Here is a 16,424-nt window from a genome sequence, read left to right on the forward strand (position 1 = left end):
CAGGCATGAGCCACCATGCCTGACCAAATTATTAATATTGCAAAGTAAAATACAAAAATTTAATTAGTAAATTTAAAAAATAAAGTTATTTAAATAACGCTAAATTTTTTATACTTGATAATTAAATCTTATTCAATATTATTATAAAAATAAAACTTCAGCCAGGTGCAGTGGCTCACACCTGTAATCCCAGCACTTTGGGAGGCCAAGGCGGGTGGATCATGAGGTCAAGAGATTGAGACCATCCTGGCCAACATGGTGAAACCCCATCTGTACTAAAAATTCAAAAATTAGTTGGGCGTGGTGTTGCCCACCTGTAGTTCCAGCTACTCAGGAGGCTGAGGCAGGAGAATCACTTGAACCAGGGAAGCAGAGGTTGCAATGAGCCAAGTTCGTGCCACTGCACTCCAGCCTGGCAACAGAGCGAGACTCCATCTCAGAATAAATAAATAAAACTTCACAATTCTGGGTTTTAATGTCTGCTTAATAAGCAAAGCAAAGAATCTATATCATGCAGCCGGGCGCGGTGGCTCACGCTTGTAATCCCAGCACTTTGGGAGGCCGAGGCGGGCGGATCACGAGGTCAGGAGATCAAGACCACGATGAAACCCTGTCTCTACTAAAAATACAAAAAATTAGCCGGGCGAGGTGGCGGGCGCCTGTAGTCCCAGCTACGTGGGAGGCTGAAGCAGGAGAATGGCATGAACCCGGGAGGCGGAGCTTGCAGTGAGCCGAGATGGCGCCACTGCACTCCAGCCTGGGTGACAGAGCGAGACTCCGCCTCAAAAAAAAAAAAAAAAAGAATCTGTATCATGCTTCAAATATCTTACAACTACATGGATATAAATGTAAGACAAATATGAATTCTTTTTTTTCTTTTTTTTAAGACAGGGTCTCACTCTGTCACTCAGGCTGGAGTACAGTGGTGTAATCATGGCTCTCCACCTCCCAGGCTCAAGCGATTCTCCCACCTCAGGTTCCCAAGTAGCTGGGACCACAGTTGTGCACCATCACACCTGGCTAATTTTTTGTATTTTTGGTAAAGACAGGGTTTCACCATGTTGCCCAGGCTGGTCTTGAACTCCTGAGTTCAAGCAATTCACCTACCTTAGCCTCCCAAAGTGCTAGAATTACACATGTGAGCCACTGTGCCTTGCCGAAAAATATCAATTCTTCAGCCTGGCAAAATGCTCCTCAGGCACTGTGGTATATTGTTACATAATGGTCCCCAACACGTCTTACCTCTCTGCATCCAGCCCCTTTGCAATATAATTTTTGCCATGTTTCTCATGGAGACATAGAGTCTATATCCTTCCAACCCCTGGATCTGGGCATCCCTTAAGGCTTCATTTGCTCCATAGACTGAGACAGAAGTAACATGGTGCAACTCCCACAGCTAGGCCTTAATTACATTACACATTTCTGCCATTATGTGAAAATGCCCAGTCCTTTCCTAAAAGAGGAAAGGCCATTTGAAGGAGAACTAGGGCACCCCAGCCAAGAGCCAGCATAAATATCAAGCACATAAACAAAGCCATCTGGGAACATCCAGTGCCAGCTGAGCTGCTGGCTGACTGCAGCTGTATAAGTGACTCCAAAGGAGATCAGCAGAAAAATTGCCCAGCTGAGCCCAACCTAGAGTTATGAGCAAATAAATGTTTGTCGTTTTAAGCCACCCAGTTTCGGCGTGGTTTGTTATGCAGGAACAGATAACTGACACAGCCACCACGTGCGACTCCTGTGAACACTAAGCTAATTTGTGAATGCCTCCAGAATCATGAATTAGGACAAATTAAGAAGAAAATAGGCCCTTGGCACTATTGAGAAATAATATTTGGTTATGCCAGGACCTCTTGAATTCATGCTCTCTGAGAGAAGGGACACACATAGGAGGCAATTACATTCCTTCTCCCTCCAAAGCAGTGTCTGTCTCCGGTGTCAGCAGGGGCACAATCTGTAGACCTTCACAGTGTTTGGGCTCAGCAGCCTTTTGTTTTGAGAACACAGGAGGGAAATGTGGAGACTGAGGGTGTTCATCTCACTCATCGGTGCTTACAATTACGGGTCACACTGTTCCAGTGATATGTCCAGGATCCCAGGTGACAAAAGCTCCCATGTGGTCTTCAATAAATTTAATTTTTGTGTTCGTGACATGCAAGGCCCTCCAAAGGGTAGAGGGCCTCTTGCCTGGTCTAAGGACAATATTGCACTGGCCCTGGGTTCCTGGATATGATTGAGGCCTTGCTTGGGGATTTGTCTATGAACAGTGACTGAGGAAAAGCACTAATGGCTATTCAAACTTGATGTCTATCTCTCTCATTTTTTTTTTTTTTTTTGAGATGGAGTCTCACTCTGTCACGACCAAGCTGGAGTCCAGTGGCGCTATCTCGGTTCACCACAACCTCTGCCGCCCGGGTTCAAGAGATTCTCCTGCCTCACCCTCCTGAGTAGCTGGGATTACAGGTGCACGCCACCATGCCCGGCTAATTTTTGTATTTTTAGTAGAGACGGGGTTTCACCGTGTTAGTCAGGCTGGTCTCGAACTCCTGACTTCATGATCTGCCCACCTCGGCCTCCCAAAGTGCTGAGATTACAGGTGTGAGACACCACACCCAGCCGATGCCTATCTCTTGACACATCAATCCAGCTTTAGAGAAAATATCCTATAGAAACAAAAGGACTAATAGAGAAGGGTATGTAAAAATGTCTGTCACAAGCATCGCTTAATGTAGGAAAAAATGAAAAACAACATATACATCATTAACGGGGGATGGTTTCATGAATTTTGATCTATTCATATTAGCACATGTTACACAACCATTGAAAAGGTTGTTATATTTATGTTTAGTGACTTGGAGTGATTTCTTTATTGAACATTTACTGAGCATCATCTATGAACCTAGTACTGTTCTAAGTGCTAGGGATATAGCAGGGAATAAGACAAGGTTTTTTGCTCATGCATTTCACATCTTAGTGGAGGAAGACAGGCCATAAACAAATAAATAAGTATATAGTATCAGCTGGTGAGAAATGCTATGAAGAATAATGGTGGTGGGTTGGGGGATGGAGCCCGGAAGGAAGTGAGGGAAGGAACATTATGGCCGTCAAGGAGGACGGGCATTCCAGACTGAGTGCCAAGGCCCTGATTTTGGAATGTGCTTAGTGTGATCTAGTAGCATGAAGGAGGCCAGGGTAGCAGGAGATGGGGATGGGAGGGAAGGTCAGAGAGGAGAGCAGGGGTGGGGGGGCGGGGGATGTATATGCATGGTGCAGACCATGTAGGGCCTGGCAGCTCCTGGTGAAGACTTTGGTTTTGGTTTTTTTGTTTTTTTATTGATGGGGTCTCACTATGTTGCTCAGGCTGCATTTGAACTCCTGGACTCAAGCAATCCTCCTGCCTCAGCCTCCCAAGTAACTGAGACAATGAGTGCACTCCCCCCACCTGGCTAAGACTTGTTTTTACTCTGAGTAGAATGGAAACCAGTTAAGATTTCTAAGCTAAGGAGCAACGTGATCTGACAGATTTCAAAGGGTTCCTCTGGCTGCTGTGAGGAGAATGGACTGAAGGGACAAGGGTGGAAGCAGAGACGGGTATAGAGGCTGCTGTAGCTAAGTGAGAGAGACAGAGGATCGGGCTTGCACCAAGTGGAAGCCACGAGGTAGGGGGACGCAGTCTGATTCCGGATGGATTTTGAAGGTGGAGCCTGCAGGATGTCCTAATGGAACTGGATGTGGGGCGTCAGCAAGAAGCCAGATGGCCATTTAATAGTGTTAATGACTAAGGCTAGTTTCAGAGGAAAGAGAGTATAGACCAATCCCATTTTTGCTCAAATAAACATCAAATAAAACACACTCTCCCTGTGCACGGATCTTTGTGTATACTAATACAAGTCTATTAGTTGGCTAGGGCTGCCATCACAAAATACCACAGACTGGATGGCTTCAACAACAGAGATTTATTTTCTCAGTTCTGGAGGCCAGAAGTCCAAGATCAAAATGCTGTCAGGGCTGCTTTCTGGTGAGGCCTTTCTTCCTGTCCTGTAGACAGCTGCCTTCTCCTATGTCCTCATATGGCCCCTTCTTTGTGCTTGCTTAGGAGAGAAGTGGGGGCTTTCTCGTGTCTCTTTCTCTCCTTATAAGGACATCAGTCCTTTTGGCTTTAGGCTGCACCCTTGTGACCTCACTTAATCTTAATTAGCTCCTTGTAGGCCCTGCCTCCAAATACAGTCGCATTAGGGTTAGGGCTTCGCCGTATGAATCTGGAGGGACACAATTCAGTCCATAACAATGAATACAGAGAAAGCTGCAGAAGGAGATCCACAAGCCATTGCACTCCAGCCTGGGTGACAGAGCAAGACTCTGTTTCAAAAAAAAAAAAAAAGAAACCAACTTTCTAGCAAAAGGATCCAGAACATACCATGGTGATGAGAGTTTTTTTCCTAAACTCCCCTTTCTACCTAAAAGCAGAGCCTCCCAAACGAATGCAACCATCATAGATCCCCTTCCCAGAGGTTTCCCAACCAGGGAAGAGTGACTCCCTTCACCAGAGAGGAGAAGCCACAAGGCTATAAAAACTCTCCTAAATAGACATGGTCACGAAACTATCATATCTCCCTCATATCTATTTGCCTTAGGGCCCATTTATCTTTTCTAGAAGTCACTGGTTTTCCAGTCCCCTTTCTCTCCATCCCCTTCTCCTATTAAGAGTGTATATTGTGTCATCAAATGTCAGAGCTACCACCAAAAGACAAAGGTCTTCCATTTGAGAGCCTGTGAAAAAGATATAGAAGCCCCCAATTCTAATCACCTCTTTGAGCCACATTTTTCTGTGAATTCTCATGTATGTATGTGAATAAAATTCTGTTTTTGTTTTGCCAATCTGTCTTTTGTCAGTTTAATTCACAGGCCTCCAACACTGAACCTAAGAGAGTGGTGAGAAAGTGTTTCCTTTCTCACAGCTGTCACCTCCTCAGAGGGGTTTTTCCCTGGCTATTCTATCTCAACTGGGCCTCTTTCTCCTTTTTGTTTCCCACAGCATTTATCATACCTTATTCTGACTTTGTCTGTTTACTAGGTTTTGGTCTGCCTTTCACTAGAATGTAAGCTGCATGGAGACATATAATACAAATTCATTAACTACTCAGTGAACGAATGGATGAAGAAATCTATCATCCTTGGCTCAGGTATCTATTGGTGAGTCTGCAAGCGGCAGCTCAGTTCGGCACTCACTCATCGAGAACTTATTAGGTGTCATGATGGTGCTCGGCATTAGGAACACACAGAGACCCACTCCCTGTCCTCGAGGAGCTTACGGGAAAACAAGCAGCTATGCTGGACCCTGGGAGAGGCACGTATGAGCAGGAGAACCTTACTCTTCCTTCAAGAAGTTTACTCGTATAAGAGGCAGGGAAGAGAAAAAGGAAAACACGTGATAAGGAGCTTGGAAACAAACAGGACTCCAAGTACAGTTATTTAGTACACAAATAAAACAGAGACAGTTAAACTATTCTCTTGGCCTTTGTTTAGGGAATAATTCACATCATTCTGCTAATTACAGGGTTGTGAGAATAACAACAGTGTTGGATGGAGCTCATGGTATTTCTGCTTCATTTAGACAAATCTGCCTAAGGAGAGCCCATCCCCTCCACACACAGACCCACTGACAGGCATCGCTGGTTTCTCTTGGAAGCTTTCCAAGTGGCAAGCCTGGCGCCTAGGACAGCCTTGGAGCCTCTAAAAAGCCTTTCAGGGCTGCCTCCCTACCTCGGTCAGGGCCCCATTAGCTATAAAGGCCAAAGATATCCTGAAATTAATTACTCCACCCCTCAAAGAGCACATAAATAAAAGGGAGAATTTATTGAAATTATTTCAATGCACAGGAACCCAAGAGAAACTGAGTAACTAGGCCAGGCCTAGTGTTCTCAGAAATTGTTCTCATTTCTTCAGATTCCCGAGTTTTAATTTCCATATTCCCCTATCCTCCCCCCAGGTCAGGTGTCCATGCTGCGGTACAATCATCCCACCCCTGTAAAAAACAAGGCCCCCTAGGCCAGAGGAGATAACTCCAAAAGACAACCAGATGGGTGGAGTGATCAACCCTTGTGGTTTGTCTGGGACTCAGGGATTGCATAGGGAGCATGGCTTTTAGAGTAAAATCAGGAAAGTTCCAGACAAACCTGGAAAAGTTAGTAATCAGTTCAGCCAACGTCACATCTGTTTCATGCTCATACATCATTACTATTATTATTATTATTTTTTTTGAGATGGAGTCTCGCTCTGTTGCCAGGCTGGAGTGCAGCGGTGCAATCTTGGCTCACTGCAGCCTCTGCCTCCTGGATTCAAGTGATTCTCCTGCCTCAGCCTCCCAAGTAGCTGGGACTACAGGCATGCGCCACCATGCCCAGCTAATTTTTGTAGTTTTAGTAGAGACGGGGTTCCACCATGTTGGCCAGGATAGTCTCAATCTCTTGACCTCATGATCCACCCACCTCAGCCTCCCAAAGTGCTGGGATTACAGGCGTGAGTCACCGTGCCTGGCCCCCTTCATCATTAATTTTAAGCAACACATTTCTTCATATTTAACATCACTGAAACCAGGATGTGTTTTAAAATCAGTGGCGTCCTGCAATGCGAAGCTGAGTTCTCCCTGAAATGATGCACAGCTGCCAGTCACTTCCAGGTCACCACCAACCTGAGACCACCTTAAATTAATTTTCAGCTTCACTTTTTCAGACCACACTGACAGCATGAATTCAGACCTCAAATCTGCATGAGCACAGGCTTGTGGTTCAAATTCTCAGGAGAGAATTGTCGTTCCTCCCTCCACAGTGTCAGGATTGTGATGTGCGCATTTCCAGCCTGCCACTCCCATGGGAAGACTTATTTTCTTATAGCATCCCAGCTTTTAATGGTGTCTCCATATTTGACATTTTTTTCTTGCATAATGGTACATAAAATAACAGTGCGCTTACAGTGGATGGTGTCTCCAGTTGGATGAAATACGGGTAATCCTCAACCCTCACCAGCCGCTAGTGCTGGAGGAAGGCTCAGTTCTGTGGAACCCTGGCTTCTCTGGGTGGGGAGAGAATGCTGTCCTGGGTACCTAGGGCTGGGTCCTGAGGATATAGAAAGAGTTCTCTCTTGGCCCTGATGAGCTTTTCTCTGAGTTCTCTGGCTTGCAGAGCCTGGCAGCCCACTTGAAAAAGTTCTTCTTCACCAGTCTCTCTAGACATATCAGTGTTTAGATAGCCTTCCTTTCCTACAACACAAAGCTCATTTGTTTGAAATGTTGCAAAACTCCTCCTAACCACTGCCTCATGTAGAAAACCCATGGAAGCAGAATTGTAGGAGAATAAGAAGGAGAGGCAGTGTATCAACTTGAAAACTGGTAGACATGCTTTTTTTTTTTTTTTTTTTTTGAGACGGAGTCTTGCTCTGTTGCCCAGGCTGGAGTGCAGTGGCGTGATCTCAGCTCACTGCAACCCTCTGCCTCTCGAGTTCGAGAGATTCTCCTGCCTCAGCCTCCTAAGTGGCTAGGATTACAGGTGCACACCAACACCCCCGGCTAACTTTTTTGTATTTTTAGTGGAGATGGGGTTTCACCATGTTGGCCAGGCTGGTCTCGAACTCCTGGCCTCAGATGACCCCCCCGCCTCGGCCTCCCAAAGTGCTTGAGCTACCACGCCCCGCCTGGTAGACATGCTTTCTAACCCCCAGGTTTTCTTTCCTTCCCCCAGAGTGCTCAGCATTTCCTGGATATGTGATACCCCATCCCTATCCTCAGCTCATTCAGTTGACCTTTTCCCAGCCCCCCACCCAAAGCCACTCATCCTCAGGCTGGCTCTTTCTGTGTTGGGGCTCAGGACACACCACTCCAAAATATTACTGTAGGAGACCTGAATATGCCACCCCAAAATATACTTCATTGGTATATTTTGAGCTGGTTATTCTGAGAAACTGCAGACAGAGGGGTAGCTCTGAAAAGCTTTCTTTTTATTAAAAAAAAAAAAATTACATCTATAAAGGAAGTTTACCTTAGTAAACATATCTGTATTAGGAAGAAGGCTGCTTAGACAAGCTTTATTACCTGAGAGACTTTTCATCTGTGTAAAGTAACCCCCAGAAGCCCCAAGCCCCTGTTCCTTTCTGTAGCTCAGGATGCTATATAACCTCCAATCATTTGGCTCTCCTGTGACTCTCCTGTTTTTGTGGGTCCCCCATGTGTATGCATGGAATTAAACATGTTTTTCCCCCTGTTAATCTGTCTAATGTCAATGTAATTAGTAGCCTAGCCAATGAGCCAGAAGGGTAGAGGAAAGCCATTTTTCCCTCTCCAATACCTGGTATCATTTCCCAGCTTCCTGAGTGCCAAGGTCTGAATGTTTGTGTTCCCCCAAAATTCCTCCTCTCTGGTTAAAATCCTAACCCCCAAGGTAATGGTGTTAGGAGGTGGCTCAGGGGGACCTTTGGGGGGTGATTAGGTTGTGAGGGCTGTGCCCTCATGAGTGGGATTAGAGCTTTTATAGAAGAAGCCCAGGGAGCTACCTTGCTCCTGTAAACCAAAAATGAAATTCTAAGCCCCGCACAATCTGCATAGACCCCTCCTCTTGGCAAGGGTATTCCAAAGCTAACCTGAAAAACTAGTTCAGGCCATGATGGGAAGGAGGGGTCAGACTGCCTCCCTATACCCTCCTCCTTTTTGGAATTACTGATAGAACAGACTTTTTAAGTCTGATAAGAAACATTTACAATCTATTCTCTCTGAAGCCCACTACCTAGAGGCTTTACCTGCGTGATAAAACCTTGGCCTCTACAACCCCTTATCTTATCCCAGGCATTCCTGTCTTTAGACAATAACTTAACTCTCAACCAATTGCCAATCAGAAAAATTTTTGAATCTACCTATGACCTGGAAGTCCCCCACCGCTTCCTGTTGTCCTACCTCTCTGGACCAAACCAATGTACATCTTACATGTATTTGATTGATGTCTCATTTATATGGTTAGGCTCTGTGTCCCCACCTAAATCTCATCTTGAAGCGTAATCCCCATAATCCCCACATGTCAAGGGAGAAACCAGGTGGAGGTAATTGAATCACGGGGATCGTTCCCTCCATGCTGTTCTTGTGATAGTGAGTGAGTTCTCATGAGATCTGATGGTTTTTATAAGGGACTCTTCCCCCTTCACTCGACACTTCTCCTTCCTGCTGCCTTGTGAAGAAGGTGCCTTGCTTCACCTTCTGCCATGATTATAAGTTTCCTGAGGCCTCCCCAGCCATGCTGAACTGTGAGTCAATTAAACCTCTTTCCTTTATAAATTACCTGGTCTCAAGCAGTTCTTTATAGCAGTATGAAAAAGGACTAATACACTAATGTTTTCCTAAAATGTATAAAACCAAACTGTGCCCTGACCACCTTGGGCATGTGTTCTCAGGCCCTCCTGAGGGCTGTGTCATGGGCCATGGGTCACTCATATCTAGCTCGGAATAAATCTCTTCAAATATTTGACAGAGTTGGACTCTTTTCATCAACACTCCTTCTACCAAGTGAGGACACATCGAGATGGCGCCATCTATGAACCAGGAAGCAGACCTTCAACAGACACTGAATCTGCCAGAACCTTCATCTTGGGATTTCCCAGCCTCTACAACGATGAGAAATACATTTCTGTTGTTTATAAGCTACCCAGTTTATGGTATTTTGTTACAGCAGCGTGAATGAACTACTTCTAGCCCAGGGCAGGGACTGTGTCCCCCTGCTGTGTTCAAAGGCAGGGCTCAAACCCAAGGCCAGCCACAGTGAAGCCCTAGGTGGGTGTAGAGGCCTCTTGCCCTGTGGGGAAAGAGGCACACCTTATACTCTGCAAAGACCTTCCCAGCTCTGCCAGACCACCTGGGCTAAGGGAAGGGAAGGCAGGACAGGTATGCAAACTCCAGGCTCACAAAGAATTCCGAGGTTTTGTGAGCACTAAGAATCCAGTTTACGCAAAAAGAGCTTACTTTGTCTAGTTTAACCTAAACCATAAGAGTTGAAGGTATTGATAAAGTGGGACTAGGAGTCTGGTTTTGGTGAAAGAGCCCTGGATTTAGATTCAGAGATTAGTATCCAAACTCTGCATTTCTGGGGGCATGACTTTGGCAAGCTGCTCCAACATTTTAGACCTCATTTCCCCCCATTTATAAAAGGAAAGTTATTATTCCCATTTTGGGGTTGTGCAAGGATTAAATGGGATAATGTATGCTTTAAAACATGCTTTGTAGACACTAAAGCATTACACAAATACTTAGCCCTGGGAGGGGAGATAAAAGGGTATTCTGCTTAGTGCAATGCTTTTAAATGTACAGGTTATGAGCTATCAGCAGGTCATGAAAAATACTTAGTGAGTGTAAGAGAAGAACAAAATATTTCGTCTATTCTTCTATGTTCTCAGCTCAAGCTCCTGTTACAAAAGATATATTAACAAGAGAACGGCAAACAGAAGTTTATTAATATGCAGATCTTATATACAAATGGGAGAAACTCAGGGAAGAGTAGTGGCTAAAACTTGAGTTTAAATACATTCTTTAGCTAACAAAGGCAGAAGGGTGTGGGCAAGGCAAGTTATGGGAAGGTGACCAGGAAAAGTACAGTAAACAAGGGTAAGGTTTGCTGGGCAGATTTAAGTCAGTGCTTTCTCCATTGATAAAAGTCTTGTGATTTAGAGTCTTCATTTTCTTCCTGGTGCAGAGAAGGAGACATCCTTACAAATGGGGAGTTACTTTAGAAATGTAAATTTCCCTAAAAAAAGGGCAACTTATACTGGTTTTGGAGCCTCTCCTGTGTCTGCTGTTCCTCAAAATAATCAGCTTAGGGCTAGGCATGGTGGCTGACACCTGTAATTCCAGCACTTTGGGAGGCCAAGGCAAGAAGATCGCTTGAGTCCAAGAGTGTGAGATCAACCTGGGCAACATAACAAGGACTCATCTCTACAGAAAAATGGAAGAAACATGCAGTAGCATGCACCTGTATACCCAGCTACTCAGAAGGCTGAGGCAGGAGGATCACTCGAGCCCGGAAATTTGATGCTGCAGTGAGCTATGATTGTATCACTGCACTCCAGCCTGGGTGACAGAGCAAGACCCTTTCAAGAAAAAAAAAAAAAAAAAAGGCTCAAGCTCAAATAATCATTATGCCAAAATGGCATATTTGGTGGGGGGAGGTGAGGGAGTTCAGGGAGTGCCACCCCCAGAATATGATGCCTTGGTGTGCTGATTACATTGAACTGAGGGTACATGGGGAATAGAGGAACAGAAAAACAGGCAGAGGCTTTCTCTGAGTTCCCCTTACCTAAAGACCATCCTCCAAAGGGAACTCAATGGTCCTGAATCCCAGGAATTCCCTTCCCCAGGAATCTCATCCACCAGGAAAGATTAACTGGGATCACACAAGAGAGCCTGGGTGTCACATCCAAACAGAAACCACTTATTTCCCCGAGGGCTGCTCCAGCCAACTTTTGTTACCTGGGATACTTTTTTCTTTTTTTGAGACGGAGTTTCACTCTGTCACCCAGGCTGGAGTGCACTGGTGTGATCTCAACTCACTGCAACCTCTGCCTCCTGGGTTCAGGAGATTCTCCTGCCTCAGCCTCCCAAGTAGCTGAGACTACATGCACATGCCACCACATCTGGCTAATTTTTTTATTTTTAGTAGAGACAAGGTTTCACCACGTTAGCCAGGCTTGTCTCAAACTCCTGACCTCAGGTGATCTGCCCACCTTGGCATCCCAAAGTGCTGAGATTACAGGAGTGAGCCACCAACCGGCCAACCTGGGAGACTTTTACCTGCATAACAAGAAGACCTTTATTCACCATACATTTCCTCCCCTCATTCTCTCATAACTTGTGTGGCCACCACACCCGCAGAAGCTGCAAGCCCCCATTCCCTTCTGTAGCTCAGGATGCCATATACGCTCCAATCATCAGTCTTTCTTTGAGTCATATTTTGTGGGTCTCTGTGCGTATGATGATAATTAAATATTTTTCTCCTGTTAATCTGTCTTATGCCAATTTAATTCATAGCCCAGCCAAGGGACCTAGAAGGGTGGAAGGAAATCATTTTCACTCCCCTACAGTGGCATAATCTGGTTTCATATGCTCATACTTTAGGGTGGCATATTTTATTCTCCTCCGTAAATCATGTTTAGCATTTTAAAATTTGAACAGAATGGAAAATATCAAGGTGTGTATCCCAAATAGTAGGAATAGGTATTTTTTCTTTTATTTAAGTCATGTGCATGCATGGGTGATATGGTTTGGCTGTGTTCCCACCCAAATCTCATCTTGAATTTCCACGTGTCATGGGAGGGACCCCATGGGAGGTAATTGAATCATGGGGGCAGGTCTTTCCCATGCTATTTTCGTGATGGTGAATAAGTCTCACGAGATCTGTTGGCTTAACAAAGAGGAATTTCCCTGCACAAGCTCTCTCTTGGCCTGCCGTCATCCATGGAAGATGTGACTTGCTTCACCTTGCCTTCTGCCATGATTGTGAGGCCTCCCCAGCCACGTGGAACTGTGCATCTATCAAACCTCTTTCTTTTGTAAATTGCCCAGTCTCAGGTATGTCTCTATTAGCAGCATGAAAATGGACTAATACAATTGGTATGCGTGTTGTGATATAAAATCTCAGTCTTTTGCACCACAACACACATACTAACACTACTTGTTTCTGTGGTAAATAATGGAAGTAGAAATAAATGGAGCTGTTTTTGCTTTGTTGTACTTTTCAACTGCAGCATTTGTGCATTCCAAGAGTGGGAGAAGAATTCATCTTGGGAAAGAATGTATCTTTTGTTTGGGAAAAACGTCTTAATGAGCCCTGTGGTTATGCAAAGGTAAGGCCCTGAGATCAGGCTGAAGTAAGCTCTTGGAGACCAAAGGAGCTATAATGCTCTGCCTAATAAAGTCAATATTTAAGGGTTTCTGTTTCCTTTGGTGGTCCTAGAAGGAGCAATTTGAGGCCTGGGGCTTCAGAGAAGAGAATTTAAGCTTGGCTCAAGGAGGGAGACTTTAAGTAAAGGCCTCCCTTGACACTGGTGTAACCAAAGGACTCAGGAACGTCTCTGTACTAAGTACTAAATGAAGTTCTCCCCTCCTGTACTTTAAAGTCCTTACAAGGATCTTCAGGCCTTTGGTGGAGTTAATAAAACCTTCTAACCTTGATCTCTCCAGGTAGCCCTGTCTCCAGAATGATGGGAAGGTCCCTGTTTGGGAGGAAAAATCTCAGAGGAAGTGGAAGGTATGCAGAGCCTGTGATGGAGGAGCCAGAGAGATCCAGGAGAAGCTGGGAGCAGCAGAGTGGGAGGAGGCCAGTGACTGTGAGGGTGGATGTGCTTCCAGGAATTCTTGGCAATTTGGAAAGGAGCTAGAATTCCTCTGGCTGCAAAGCATGTTCTTTTCTTTGATTATTTAAGTAAAGGGTAATTCTGGAAGGTTGGAAAATGTAGGACACCCACTACGTAAAAATCAGGCAGGTACTAACCTATAGCTTCAAGCAAGACTCATCAGGATTATGAGCCTCACCACCACTACCATCATGGTTATTACCACCATCTCCTATCACAGGGCAAAGCTGAGTTACCCTGGTAGGCAGAATAATGGCCCCCCAAAGATGCCCAAGTCCTAATCCTCAAAACCTGAAAATATGTTACAGTACATAGCAAAGGGGAATTAAGGTTGCCAATCCCTTGACCTTAAAATAGAAAGGGCACCCTAGATTATGCAGGTGGGCCCAATGTAATCATAAAGATTTATAGAAAGTAAAAAGTTTCCTCTTCAAAGTTTCCCTTCTTGTTAAAAAATAAAGCATAAGTGTTAGAAATAATAGTTTCTTTTGAAGACTTTCTTCAAACCTCCTTGATTTGTGCTAATAACTCTTTGTTAAGCCCTATCCCATATAGCTGTTGGACATGCTCACAGACACGTTCCAGCTCACAGCCTATGCCCCTTCCTTATTTGGAAATGTTATCGCTTCTTTAAGTCTTTTGTAAGCAACTTCCTCCTTTCCTTTGTTCCCCCTTGCCTTTACCTATTTAAGAAAGTTTTAGGTTGTTAGCAAATCGGGTATCAGTTTAGACTATGAGGTTTGGCTCCAGCTAGTGGATGCAGGACGCAGCAGTAAGCACGACCCAAATGCGTAAGGGATAAATATGTCTGCTTTTCCTTTGTTCAGTATACTCTTGTGGCAAGACGGCTAGAGAATGTACCCTTTCTGCAGAAAGTAAAAATTGCCTTGCTGAGAGAATTAAATTTATGTTCAAGTGCTATTTCTTTATGACACCAGGGAACAAGCATTTTGCATTCCTAACAGATCCTAAATGTGGAAGAGGGAGGCAAAAGAGTGTTAAAATATACTCCCAACAAACAAAGTGGACTCCTTGTGGCTAAAATGAGACACACCAAAAACAGAATCTCATGGCCAGCAGGATGGGGGATTAGTCACGAATCCCAGCGTCATTAACGGCCATAAGGTTTATTTCCCGTAATTAAACAGAAACCAGTTCCTGAAAATCATTGCCCAAACAACTATAGCTGGAAAATTTCCCAAATGACCCCAAGATTCTAGTCGACCCAACCGCCCCCCACTCGCCTCCTGCATACACAGTCCCCAATCTCCCCTCCCTCCCCATCACAACTCTGATTGGACAGAGGACTGGTCTTATTAACTTTCTTTATTGATAAATGGCTGCAGCCCTCAAGCCAGTTGCAGCCATTTAGCTTACAGAGACTGTGCACAAAATGTCTTTGTGCACTACACTTTACCTTTTGAGATCAAGAGCCAAATTCTACCTCATTTTAATGCCTAAAACCCCATCCCAAAGTGAACGGGATGTATGTTATAGATGTTTACCCACTGTGCACGTGCCAGCCATCCCTCATGAATATTCATAGAATGTCCCCAACCCTGCTCAATATGCATGTAAGGCTGGCCCTGTAAGACACATGTACCAGCTCCCCCTTCCTTCTGCAGGGCATGTACTTTCGGTAGTCCCTGGAAGCTATGTTCCTCAATCCACGATTGCTTCTCCTTCTGAAAATAAAGTCTTCTCCTTTCCCTTCTCTGTGGACCTCAGGGTCTTTTGTTAACAAGAGTGGGTGTCAGAGTGATGTGATATGAGGAAGGCTCAGCCAGCCGTGGCTGGCTTTGAAGAAGGAAGGGGCTATCAGCCAGGGAATGTGGCAGCCTCCAAGAGCTGCAAAAGGTAAATGGATTTCCCTGAGTGTGCGGAAGGACACAGACCTTAAGACACTCCCTGCACAGCAAGCTTATCTATGTGCTGACTTAGAAGCTCCAGAGCTGGAGCTCTCTTCCATCAAGAGATCACCTGAGAGACAACAGTCAATTTACAGCCTAAAATACGCCCCCAGGGAACTGTCTCCCACCCGGAGGGGATCTTGAGGCAATGGCCACTTTACGACTTGCAATGGCACCAGCTTGACCACCTGGTAAATAAGGCACCAAAGTCAGTCACTTAGACCTTGCACCTGCTCATTCCCTCCCATGCCATTCATGCCAAATCCCCTTTAAAATTCCCTGCTTTCTGCCCCAAAAGTGAAGCAATACCCTTAAAGGCAGGAGCCTGTACTTCGCCTAAGCTAAACATTGGAATGAAGTCACTTTCTTTAGACCAGTCCTCACTCTTGTGAATTGGACCCTGCAGGTGGCGAGTGACTGGCACGCGTTTCAGTTACACTGCTGCTCCAGCATCATCTGCCAAAGAAAATCACCGGCTAGGACTGGCTATGTGGCTCTGCCCTATCACAAGGACACCAAGAAATACAATCCTGACGTATGCCCAGAAGGGGATAAAACTAAAATGGATATTTGGCAAAAGCATTGATGATTACCACATATAAATGACCGTATAGGGCCAGGCATGGTGGGTCATGCCTGTAATGCCAGCACTTTGGGAGACCAAGGCAGGAGGATCACTGGAGCCCAGGAGTTTGAGACCAGCCTGGGAATCAGACCCATCTCTACATAAAACAAACAACAAGCAACAACAACAACAACAGAACCCACACACAAGAAAATGACCTTATAGGTTTTCTTAGAGCCCCATGATGCAAGGAGTTAGAGAGTAATCTTTTTTTTTTTCCAGAAGTATGGAAGGGGCAGCAATGGCTTGTTTCAACCAACCTCCTAGTGAGTACAACTCTAAGCTGGACAAAATGTTCTTGAAATAGGTGTGAATGTACTAGAGATCTACCAAAGGCAGTGAGGACTTGATGGGCCAAGATCCCAGGGAGGTGAGCCTCACATTGGGGGCTGCTTTTTCTCTTAGGCATTTACCATTCAAAAGCGGCAGATGATACCACGTCATACCCACTAGGATGGCAAGGATGCATAGAAGTTGGAATCCTTGAGCATTGTTGGTGGGAATGTCAA

At 45.1% G+C, this 16,424-nt stretch overlaps 1 long non-coding RNA gene across 1 annotated transcript; it reads left to right on the top strand.

Moving 5' to 3' along the window:
• Positions 1–12,482: 12,482 nt before the first annotated feature.
• LOC131381386 (uncharacterized) lies at positions 12,483–14,031 on the top strand. The gene is made up of 3 exons (XR_009210119.1): positions 12,483–12,595; positions 12,772–12,870; positions 13,208–14,031. It is a non-coding gene; the product is annotated as an uncharacterized LOC131381386 (long non-coding RNA).
• Positions 14,032–16,424: the final 2,393 nt, after the last annotated feature.

The sequence above is a fragment of the Hylobates moloch genome, unplaced genomic scaffold (assembly GCF_009828535.3).
Source record: "Hylobates moloch isolate HMO894 unplaced genomic scaffold, HMol_V3 SCAFFOLD_15, whole genome shotgun sequence".
NCBI classification, from domain to species: domain Eukaryota; kingdom Metazoa; phylum Chordata; class Mammalia; order Primates; family Hylobatidae; genus Hylobates; species Hylobates moloch.